The following is a 12,816-nucleotide window of genomic DNA, read 5'->3' as shown; positions in this document are numbered from 1 at the left end:
GCATAAATAGTACCCGATATATATGCGGGTATATCGGACATTTTTCGAAAAATGTCCCAAAATTACACCAGTTTTAACGACTTCATATAAATCGCAATTTTAAAAGGCCCTAAAGAGCTAGGAAGCTAAATTTTTTTTATATTTGGATTGCATGAGATTGTAGCTTTCTAACAAGGTATAACTTAAGTAGCTAGCATAAATAGTACCCGATATATATGCGGGTATATCGGACATTTTTCGCAAAATGTCCCAAAATTACCCCAGCTTTTAACGACTTCATATAAATCGCAATTCTAAAGGCCCCTAAAGAGCTAGGAAGCTAATTATTTTTAAATTTGGATTGCATGAGATTGTAGCTTTCTAACAAGGTATAATTTAAGTAGCTAGCATAAATAGTACCCGATATATATGCGGGTATATCGGACATTTTTCAAAAAATGTCCCAAAATTACACCAGTTTTAACGACTTCATATAAATCGCAATTTTAAAAGGCCCTAAAGAGCTAGGAAGCTAAATTTTTTTTATATTTGGATTGCATGAGATTGTAGCTTTCTAACAAGGTATAACTTAAGTAGCTAGCATAAATAGTACCCGATATATATGCGGGTATATCGGACATTTTTCGCAAAATGTCCCAAAATTACCCCAGCTTTTAACGACATCATATAAATCGCAATTCTAAAGGCCCCTAAAGACCTAGGAAGCTAATTATTTTTAAATTTGGATTGCATGAGATTGTACCTTTCTGACAAGGTATAACTTAAGTAGCTAGCATAAATAGTACCCGATATATATGCGGGTATATCGGAAATTTTTCGCAAAATGTCCCAAAATTACACCAGTTTTAACGACTTCATATAAATCGCAATTTTAAAAGGCCCTAAAGAGCTAGGAATCTAAATTTTTTTTAAATTTGGATTGCATGAGATTGTAGCTTTCTAACAAGGTATAACTTAAGTAGCTAGCATAAATAGTACCCGATATATATGCGGGTATATCGGACATTTTTCGCAAAATGTCCCAAAATTACCCCAGCTTTTAACGACTTCATATAAATCGCAATTCTAAAGGCCCCTAAAGAGCTAGGAAGCTAATTATTTTTAAATTTGGATTGCATGAGATTGTAGCTTTCTAACAAGGTATAATTTAAGTAGCTAGCATAAATAGTACCCGATATATATGCGGGTATATCGGACATTTTTCGAAAAATGTCCCAAAATTACACCAGTTTTAACGACTTCATATAAATCGCAATTTTAAAAGGCCCTAAAGAGCTAGGAAGCTAAATTTTTTTTATATTTGGATTGCATGAGATTGTAGCTTTCTAACAAGGTATAACTTAAGTAGCTAGCATAAATAGTACCCGATATATATGCGGGTATATCGGACATTTTTCGCAAAATGTCCCAAAATTACCCCAGCTTTTAACGACATCATATAAATCGCAATTCTAAAGGCCCCTAAAGACCTAGGAAGCTAATTATTTTTAAATTTGGATTGCATGAGATTGTACCTTTCTGACAAGGTATAACTTAAGTAGCTAGCATAAATAGTACCCGATATATATGCGGGTATATCGGAAATTTTTCGCAAAATGTCCCAAAATTACACCAGTTTTAACGACTTCATATAAATCGCAATTTTAAAAGGCCCTAAAGAGCTAGGAAGCTAAATTTTTTTTATATTTGGATTGCATGCGATTGTAGCTTTCTAACAAGGTATAACTTAAGTAGCTAGCATAAATAGTACCCGATATATATGCGGGTATATCGGACATTTTTCGAAAAATGTCCCAAAATTACACCAGTTTTAACGACTTCATATAAATCGCAATTTTAAAAGGCCCTAAAGAGCTAGGAAGCTAAATTATTTTTAAATTTGGATTGCATGAGATGCTTTCTAACAAGGTATTACTTAAGTAGCTAGCATAAATAGTACCCGATATATATGCGGGTATATCGGACATTTTTCGCAAAATGTCCCAAAATTACCCCAGCTTTTAACGACTTCATATAAATCGCAATTCTAAAGGCCCCTAAAGAGCTAGGAAGCTAATTATTTTTAAATTTGGATTGCATGAGATTGTAGCTTTCTAACAAGGTATAATTTAAGTAGCTAGCATAAATAGTACCCGATATATATGCGGGTATATCGGACATTTTTTGCAAAATGTCCCAAAATTACACCAGTTTTAACGACTTCATATAAATCGCAATTTTAAAAGGCCCTAAAGAGCTAGGAAGCTAAATTATTTTTATATTTGGATTGCATGAGATTGTAGCTTTCTAACAAGGTATAACTTAAGTAGCTAGCATAAATAGTACCCGATATATATGCGGGTATATCGGACATTTTTCGCAAAATGTCCCAAAATTACCCCAGCTTTTAACGACTTCATATAAATCGCAATTCTAAAGGCTCCTAAAGAGCTAGGAAGCTAATTATTTTTAAATTTGGATTGCATGAGATTGTAGCTTTCTAACAAGGTATAATTTAAGTAGCTAGCATAAATAGTACCCGATATATATGCGGGTATATCGGACATTTTTCGCAAAATGTCCCAAAATTACACCAGTTTTAACGACTTCATATAAATCGCAATTTTAAAAGGCCCTAAAGATCTAGGAAGCTAAATTTTTTTTATATTTGGATTGCATGAGATTGTAGCTTTCTAACAAGGTATAACTTAAGTGGCTAGCATAAATAGTACCCGATATATATGCGGGTATATCGGACATTTTTCGCAAAATGTCCCAAAATTACCCCAGCTTTTAACGACTTCATATAAATCGCAATTCTAAAGGCCCCTAAAGAGCTAGGAAGCTAATTATTTTTAAATTTGGATTGCATGAGATTGTAGCTTTCTAACAAGTTATAACTTATGTAGCTAGCATAAATAGTACCCGATATATATGCGGGTATATCGGACATTTTTCGCAAAATGTCCCAAAATTACCCCAGCTTTTAACGACTTCATATAAATCGCAATTCTAAAGGCCCCTAAACACCTAGGAAGCTAATTATTTTTAAATTTGGATTGCATGAGATTGTAGCTTTCTAACAAGGTATAATTTAAGTAGCTAGCATAAATAGTACCCGATATATATGCGGGTATATCGGACATTTTTCGAAAAATGTCCCAAAATTACACCAGTTTTAACGACTTCATATAAATCGCAATTTTAAAAGGCCCTAAAGAGCTAGGAAGCTAAATTTTTTTTATATTTGGATTGCATGAGATTGTAGCTTTCTAACAAGGTATAACTTAAGTAGCTAGCATAAATAGTACCCGATATATATGCGGGTATATCGGACATTTTTCGCAAAATGTCCCAAAATTACCCCAGCTTTTAACGACTTCATATAAATCGCAATTCTAAAGGCCCCTAAAGAGCTAGGAAGCTAATTATTTTTAAATTTGGATTGCATGAGATTGTAGCTTTCTAACAAGGTATAATTTAAGTAGCTAGCATAAATAGTACCCGATATATATGCGGGTATATCGGACATTTTTCAAAAAATGTCCCAAAATTACACCAGTTTTAACGACTTCATATAAATCGCAATTTTAAAAGGCCCTAAAGAGCTAGGAAGCTAAATTTTTTTTATATTTGGATTGCATGAGATTGTAGCTTTCTAACAAGGTATAACTTAAGTAGCTAGCATAAATAGTACCCGATATATATGCGGGTATATCGGACATTTTTCGCAAAATGTCCCAAAATTACCCCAGCTTTTAACGACATCATATAAATCGCAATTCTAAAGGCCCCTAAAGACCTAGGAAGCTAATTATTTTTAAATTTGGATTGCATGAGATTGTACCTTTCTGACAAGGTATAACTTAAGTAGCTAGCATAAATAGTACCCGATATATATGCGGGTATATCGGAAATTTTTCGCAAAATGTCCCAAAATTACACCAGTTTTAACGACTTCATATAAATCGCAATTTTAAAAGGCCCTAAAGAGCTAGGAAGCTAAATTTTTTTTAAATTTGGATTGCATGAGATTGTAGCTTTCTAACAAGGTATAACTTAAGTAGCTAGCATAAATAGTACCCGATATATATGCGGGTATATCGGACATTTTTCGCAAAATGTCCCAAAATTACCCCAGCTTTTAACGACTTCATATAAATCGCAATTCTAAAGGCCCCTAAAGAGCTAGGAAGCTAATTATTTTTAAATTTGGATTGCATGAGATTGTAGCTTTCTAACAAGGTATAATTTAAGTAGCTAGCATAAATAGTACCCGATATATATGCGGGTATATCGGACATTTTTCGAAAAATGTCCCAAAATTACACCAGTTTTAACGACTTCATATAAATCGCAATTTTAAAAGGCCCTAAAGAGCTAGGAAGCTAAATTTTTTTTATATTTGGATTGCATGAGATTGTAGCTTTCTAACAAGGTATAACTTAAGTAGCTAGCATAAATAGTACCCGATATATATGCGGGTATATCGGACATTTTTCGCAAAATGTCCCAAAATTACCCCAGCTTTTAACGACATCATATAAATCGCAATTCTAAAGGCCCCTAAAGACCTAGGAAGCTAATTATTTTTAAATTTGGATTGCATGAGATTGTACCTTTCTGACAAGGTATAACTTAAGTAGCTAGCATAAATAGTACCCGATATATATGCGGGTATATCGGAAATTTTTCGCAAAATGTCCCAAAATTACACCAGTTTTAACGACTTCATATAAATCGCAATTTTAAAAGGCCCTAAAGAGCTAGGAAGCTAAATTTTTTTTATATTTGGATTGCATGCGATTGTAGCTTTCTAACAAGGTATAACTTAAGTAGCTAGCATAAATAGTACCCGATATATATGCGGGTATATCGGACATTTTTCGAAAAATGTCCCAAAATTACACCAGTTTTAACGACTTCATATAAATCGCAATTTTAAAAGGCCCTAAAGAGCTAGGAAGCTAAATTATTTTTAAATTTGGATTGCATGAGATGCTTTCTAACAAGGTATTACTTAAGTAGCTAGCATAAATAGTACCCGATATATATGCGGGTATATCGGACATTTTTCGCAAAATGTCCCAAAATTACCCCAGCTTTTAACGACTTCATATAAATCGCAATTCTAAAGGCCCCTAAAGAGCTAGGAAGCTAATTATTTTTAAATTTGGATTGCATGAGATTGTAGCTTTCTAACAAGGTATAATTTAAGTAGCTAGCATAAATAGTACCCGATATATATGCGGGTATATCGGACATTTTTTGCAAAATGTCCCAAAATTACACCAGTTTTAACGACTTCATATAAATCGCAATTTTAAAAGGCCCTAAAGAGCTAGGAAGCTAAATTATTTTTAAATTTGGATTGCATGAGATGCTTTCTAACAAGGTATTACTTAAGTAGCTAGCATAAATAGTACCCGATATATATGCGGGTATATCGGACATTTTTCGCAAAATGTCCCAAAATTACCCCAGCTTTTAACGACTTCATATAAATCGCAATTCTAAAGGCCCCTAAAGACCTAGGAAGCTAATTATTTCTAAATTTGGATTGCATGAGATTGTAGCTTTCTAACAAGGTATAATTTAAGTAGCTAGCATAAATAGTACCCGATATATATGCGGGTATATCGGACATTTTTTGCAAAATGTCCCAAAATTACACCAGTTTTAACGACTTCATATAAATCGCAATTTTAAAAGGCCCTAAAGAGCTAGGAAGCTAAATTTTTTTTATATTTGGATTGCATGAGATTGTAGCTTTCTAACAAGGTATAACTTAAGTAGCTAGCATAAATAGTACCCGATATATATGCGGGTATATCGGACATTTTTCGCAAAATGTCCCAAAATTACCCCAGCTTTTAACGACTTCATATAAATCGCAATTCTAAAGGCCCCTAAAGAGCTAGGAAGCTAATTATTTTTAAATTTGGATTGCATGAGATTGTAGCTTTCTAACAAGGTATAATTTAAGTAGCTAGCATAAATAGTACCCGATATATATGCGGGTATATCGGACATTTTTCGAAAAATGTCCCAAAATTACACCAGTTTTAACGACTTCATATAAATCGCAATTTTAAAAGGCCCTAAAGAGCTAGGAAGCTAAATTTTTTATATATTTGGATTGCATGAGATTGTAGCTTTCTAACAAGGTATAACTTAAGTAGCTAGCATAAATAGTACCCCTAAAGACCTAGGAAGCTAATTATTTTTAAATTTGGATTGCATGAGATTGTAGCTTTCTAACAAGGTATAATTTAAGTAGCTAGCATAAATAGTACCCGATATATATGCGGGTATATCGGACATTTTTTGCAAAATGTCCCAAAATTACACCAGTTTTAACGACTTCATATAAATCGCAATTTTAAAAGGCCCTAAAGAGCTAGGAAGCTAAATTTTTTTTATATTTGGATTGCATGAGATTGTAGCTTTCTAACAAGGTATAACTTAAGTAGCTAGCATAAATAGTACCCGATATATATGCGGGTATATCGGACATTTTTCGCAAAATGTCCCAAAATTACACCAGTTTTAACGACTTCATATAAATCGCAATTTTAAAAGGCCCTAAAGAGCTAGGAAGCTAAATTTTTTTTATATTTGGATTGCATGAGATTGTAGCTTTCTAACAAGGTATAACTTAAGTAGCTAGCATAAATAGTACCCGATATATATGCGGGTATATCGGACATTTTTCGCAAAATGTCCCAAAATTACCCCAGCTTTTAACGACTTCACATAAATCGCAATTCTAAAGGCTCCTAAAGAGCTAGGAAGCTAATTATTTTTAAATTTGGATTGCATGAGATTGTAGCTTTCTAACAAGGTATAATTTAAGTAGCTAGCATAAATAGTACCCGATATATATGCGGGTATATCGGACATTTTTCGCAAAATGTCCCAAAATTACACCAGTTTTAACGACTTCATATAAATCGCAATTTTAAAAGGCCCTAAAGAGCTAGGAAGCTAAATTTTTTTTATATTTGGATTGCATGAGATTGTAGCTTTCTAACAAGGTATAACTTAAGTAGCTAGCATAAATAGTACCCGATATATATGCGGGTATATCGGACATTTTTCGCAAAATGTCCCAAAATTACCCCAGCTTTTAACGACTTCATATAAATCGCAATTCTAAAGGCTCCTAAAGAGCTAGGAAGCTAATTATTTTTAAATTTGGATTGCATGAGATTGTAGCTTTCTAACAAGGTATAATTTAAGTAGCTAGCATAAATAGTACCCGATATATATGCGGGTATATCGGACATTTTTCGCAAAATGTCCCAAAATTACACCAGTTTTAACGACTTCATATAAATCGCAATTTTAAAAGGCCCTAAAGATCTAGGAAGCTAAATTTTTTTTATATTTGGATTGCATGAGATTGTAGCTTTCTAACAAGGTATAACTTAAGTGGCTAGCATAAATAGTACCCGATATATATGCGGGTATATCGGACATTTTTCGCAAAATGTCCCAAAATTACCCCAGCTTTTAACGACTTCATATAAATCGCAATTCTAAAGGCCCCTAAAGAGCTAGGAAGCTAATTATTTTTAAATTTGGATTGCATGAGATTGTAGCTTTCTAACAAGTTATAACTTAAGTAGCTAGCATAAATAGTACCCGATATATATGCGGGTATATCGGACATTTTTCGCAAAATGTCCCAAAATTACCCCAGCTTTTAACGACTTCATATAAATCGCAATTCTAAAGGCCCCTAAACACCTAGGAAGCTAATTATTTTTAAATTTGGATTGCATGAGATTGTAGCTTTCTAACAAGGTATAATTTAAGTAGCTAGCATAAATAGTACCCGATATATATGCGGGTATATCGGACATTTTTCGAAAAATGTCCCAAAATTACACCAGTTTTAACGACTTCATATAAATCGCAATTTTAAAAGGCCCTAAAGAGCTAGGAAGCTAAATTTTTTTTATATTTGGATTGCATGAGATTGTAGCTTTCTAACAAGGTATAACTTAAGTAGCTAGCATAAATAGTACCCGATATATATGCGGGTATATCGGACATTTTTCGCAAAATGTCCCAAAATTACCCCAGCTTTTAACGACTTCATATAAATCGCAATTCTAAAGGCCCCTAAAGAGCTAGGAAGCTAATTATTTTTAAATTTGGATTGCATGAGATTGTAGCTTTCTAACAAGGTATAATTTAAGTAGCTAGCATAAATAGTACCCGATATATATGCGGGTATATCGGACATTTTTCGAAAAATGTCCCAAAATTACACCAGTTTTAACGACTTCATATAAATCGCAATTTTAAAAGGCCCTAAAGAGCTAGGAAGCTAAATTTTTTTATATTTGGATTGCATGAGATTGTAGCTTTCTAACAAGGTATAACTTAAGTAGCTAGCATAAATAGTACCCGATATATATGCGGGTATATCGGACATTTTTCGCAAAATGTCCCAAAATTACCCCAGCTTTTAACGACTTCATATAAATCGCAATTCTAAAGGCCCCTAAAGACCTAGGAAGCTAATTATTTTTAAATTTGGATTGCATGAGATTGTACCTTTCTGACAAGGTATAACTTAAGTAGCTAGCATAAATAGTACCCGATATATATGCGGGTATATCGGAAATTTTTCGCAAAATGTCCCAAAATTACACCAGTTTTAACGACTTCATATAAATCGCAATTTTAAAAGGCCCTAAAGAGCTAGGAAGCTAAATTTTTTTTATATTTGGATTGCATGCGATTGTAGCTTTCTAACAAGGTATAACTTAAGTAGCTAGCATAAATAGTACCCGATATATATGCGGGTATATCGGACATTTTTCGAAAAATGTCCCAAAATTACACCAGTTTTAACGACTTCATATAAATCGCAATTTTAAAAGGCCCTAAAGAGCTAGGAAGCTAAATTATTTTTAAATTTGGATTGCATGAGATGCTTTCTAACAAGGTATTACTTAAGTAGCTAGCATAAATAGTACCCGATATATATGCGGGTATATCGGACATTTTTCGCAAAATGTCCCAAAATTACCCCAGCTTTTAACGACTTCATATAAATCGCAATTCTAAAGGCCCCTAAAGAGCTAGGAAGCTAATTATTTTTAAATTTGGATTGCATGAGATTGTAGCTTTCTAACAAGGTATAATTTAAGTAGCTAGCATAAATAGTACCCGATATATATGCGGGTATATCGGACATTTTTCGCAAAATGTCCCAAAATTACACCAGTTTTAACGACTTCATATAAATCGCAATTATAAAAGGCCCTAAAGAGCTAGGAAGCTAAATTTTTTTTATATTTGGATTGCATGAGATTGTAGCTTTCTAACAAGGTATAACTTAAGTAGCTAGCATAGATAGTACCCGATATATATGCGGGTATATCGGACATTTTTCGCAAAATGTCCCAAAATTACCCCAGCTTTTAACGACTTCATATAAATCGCAATTCTGAAGGCCCCTAAAGACCTAGGAAGCTAATTATTTCTAAATTTGGATTGCATGAGATTGTAGCTTTCTAACAAGGTATAATTTAAGTAGCTAGCATAAATAGTACCCGATATATATGCGGGTATATCGGACATTTTTTGCAAAATGTCCCAAAATTACACCAGTTTTAACGACTTCATATAAATCGCAATTTTAAAAGGCCCTAAAGAGCTAGGAAGCTAAATTTTTTTTATATTTGGATTGCATGAGATTGTAGCTTTCTAACAAGGTATAACTTAAGTAGCTAGCATAAATAGTACCCGATATATATGCGGGTATATCGGACATTTTTCGCAAAATGTCCCAAAATTACCCCAGCTTTTAACGACTTCATATAAATCGCAATTCTAAAGGCCCCTAAAGAGCTAGGAAGCTAATTATTTTTAAATTTGGATTGCATGAGATTGTAGCTTTCTAACAAGGTATAATTTAAGTAGCTAGCATAAATAGTACCCGATATATATGCGGGTATATCGGACATTTTTCGAAAAATGTCCCAAAATTACACCAGTTTTAACGACTTCATATAAATCGCAATTTTAAAAGGCCCTAAAGAGCTAGGAAGCTAAATTTTTTATATATTTGGATTGCATGAGATTGTAGCTTTCTAACAAGGTATAACTTAAGTAGCTAGCATAAATAGTACCCGATATATATGCGGGTATATCGGACATTTTTCGCAAAATGTCCCAAAATTACCCCAGCTTTTAACGACTTCATATAAATCGCAATTCTAAAGGCCCCTAAAGAGCTAGGAAGCTAATTATTTTTAAATTTGGATTGCATGAGATTGTAGCTTTCTAACCAGGTATAATTTAAGTAGCTAGCATAAATAGTACCCGATATATATGCGGGTATATCGGACATTTTTCGCAAAATGTCCCAAAATTACACCAGTTTTAACGACTTCATATAAATCGCAATTATAAAAGGCCCTAAAGAGCTAGGAAGCTAAATTTTTTTTATATTTGGATTGCATGAGATTGTAGCTTTCTAACAGGGTATAACTTAAGTAGCTAGCATAGATAGTACCCGATATATATGCGGGTATATCGGACATTTTTCGCAAAATGTCCCAAAATTACCCCAGCTTTTAACGACTTCATATAAATCGCAATTCTAAAGGCCCCTAAAGACCTAGGAAGCTAATTATTTTTAAATTTGGATTGCATGAGATTGTAGCTTTCTAACAAGGTATAATTTAAGTAGCTAGCATAAATAGTACCCGATATATATGCGGGTATATCGGACATTTTTTGCAAAATGTCCCAAAATTACACCAGTTTTAACGACTTCATATAAATCGCAATTTTAAAAGGCCCTAAAGAGCTAGGAAGCTAAATTTTTTTTATATTTGGATTGCATGAGATTGTAGCTTTCTAACAAGGTATAACTTAAGTAGCTAGCATAAATAGTACCCGATATATATGCGGGTATATCGGACATTTTTCGCAAAATGTCCCAAAATTACCCCAGCTTTTAACGACTTTATATAAATCGCAATTCTAAAGGCCCCTAAAGAGCTAGGAAGCTAATTATTTTTAAATTTGGATTGCATGAGATTGTAGCTTTCTAACCAGGTATAATTTAAGTAGCTAGCATAAATAGTACCCGATATATATGCGGGTATATCGGACATTTTTCGCAAGATGTCCCAAAATTACACCAGTTTTAACGACTTCATATAAATCGCAATTTTAAAAGGCCCTAAAGAGCTAGGAAGCTAAATTTTTTTTATATTTGGATTGCTTGAGATTGTAGCTTTCTAACAAGGTATAACTTAAGTAGCTAGCATAAATAGTACCCGATATATATGCGGGTATATCGGACATTTTTCGCAAAATGTCCCAAAATTACCCCAGCTTTTAACGACTTCATATAAATCGCAATTCTAAAGGCCTCTAAAGAGCTAGGAAGCTAATTATTTTTAAATTTGGATTGCATGAGATTGTAGCTTTCTAACAAGGTATAACTTAAGTAGCTAGCATAAATAGTACCCGATATATATGCGGGTATATCGGACATTTTTCGAAAAATGTCCCAAAATTACACCAGTTTTAACGACTTCATATAAATCGCAATTTTAAAAGGCCCTAAAGAGCTAGGAAGCTAAATTTTTTTATATTTGGATTGCATGAGATTGTAGCTTTCTAACAAGGTATAACTTAAGTAGCTAGCATAAATAGTACCCGATATATATGCGGGTATATCGGACATTTTTCGCAAAATGTCCCAAAATTACCCCAGCTTTTAACGACTTCATATAAATCGCAATTCTAAAGGCCCCTAAAGAGCTAGGAAGCTAATTATTTTTAAATTTGGATTGCATGAGATTGTAGCTTTCTAACAAGGTATAATTTAAGTAGCTAGCATAAATATTACCCGATATATATGCGGGTATATCGGACATTTTTCGCAAAATGTCCCAAAATTACACCAGTTTTAACGACTTCATATAAATCGCAAGTTTAAAAGGCCCTAAAGATCTAGGAAGCTAAATTTTTTTTATATTTGGATTGCATGAGATTGTAGCTTTCTAACAAGGTATAACTTAAGTAGCTAGCATAAATAGTACCCGATATATATGCGGGTATATCGGACATTTTTCGCAAAATGTCCCAAAATTACCCCAGCTTTTAACGACTTCATATAAATCGCAATTCTAAAGGCCCCTAAAGAGCTAGGAAGCTAATTATTTTTAAATTTGGATTGCATGAGATTGTAGCTTTCTAACAAGGTATAACTTAAGTAGCTAGCATAAATAGTACCCGATATATATGCGGGTATATCGGACATTTTTCGCAAAATGTCCCAAAATTACCCCAGCTTTTAACGACTTCATATAAATCGCAATTCTAAAGGCCCCTAAACACCTAGGAAGCTAATTATTTTTAAATTTGGATTGCATGAGATTGTAGCTTTCTAACAAGGTATAACTTAAGTAGCTAGCATAAATAGTACCCGATATATATGCGGGTATATCGGACATTTTTCGAAAAATGTCCCAAAATTACACCAGTTTTAACGACTTCATATAAATCGCAATTTTAAAAGGCCCTAAAGAGCTAGGAAGCTAAATTTTTTTTATATTTGGATTGCATGAGATTGTAGCTTTCTAACAAGGTATAACTTAAGTAGCTAGCATAAATAGTACCCGATATATATGCGGGTATATCGGACATTTTTCGCAAAATGTCCCAAAATTACCCCAGCTTTTAACGACTTCATATAAATCGCAATTCTAAAGGCCCCTAAAGAGCTAGGAAGCTAATTATTTTTAAATTTGGATTGCATGAGATTGTAGCTTTCTAACAAGGTATAATTTAAGTAGC

Source organism: Calliphora vicina, chromosome 4, assembly GCF_958450345.1.
Source record: "Calliphora vicina chromosome 4, idCalVici1.1, whole genome shotgun sequence".
In the NCBI taxonomy this organism is placed as follows: Eukaryota; Metazoa; Arthropoda; class Insecta; order Diptera; family Calliphoridae; genus Calliphora; species Calliphora vicina.
The sequence above is the reverse complement of the archived record's forward strand: the minus strand, read 5'-3'. Positions refer to the sequence as shown.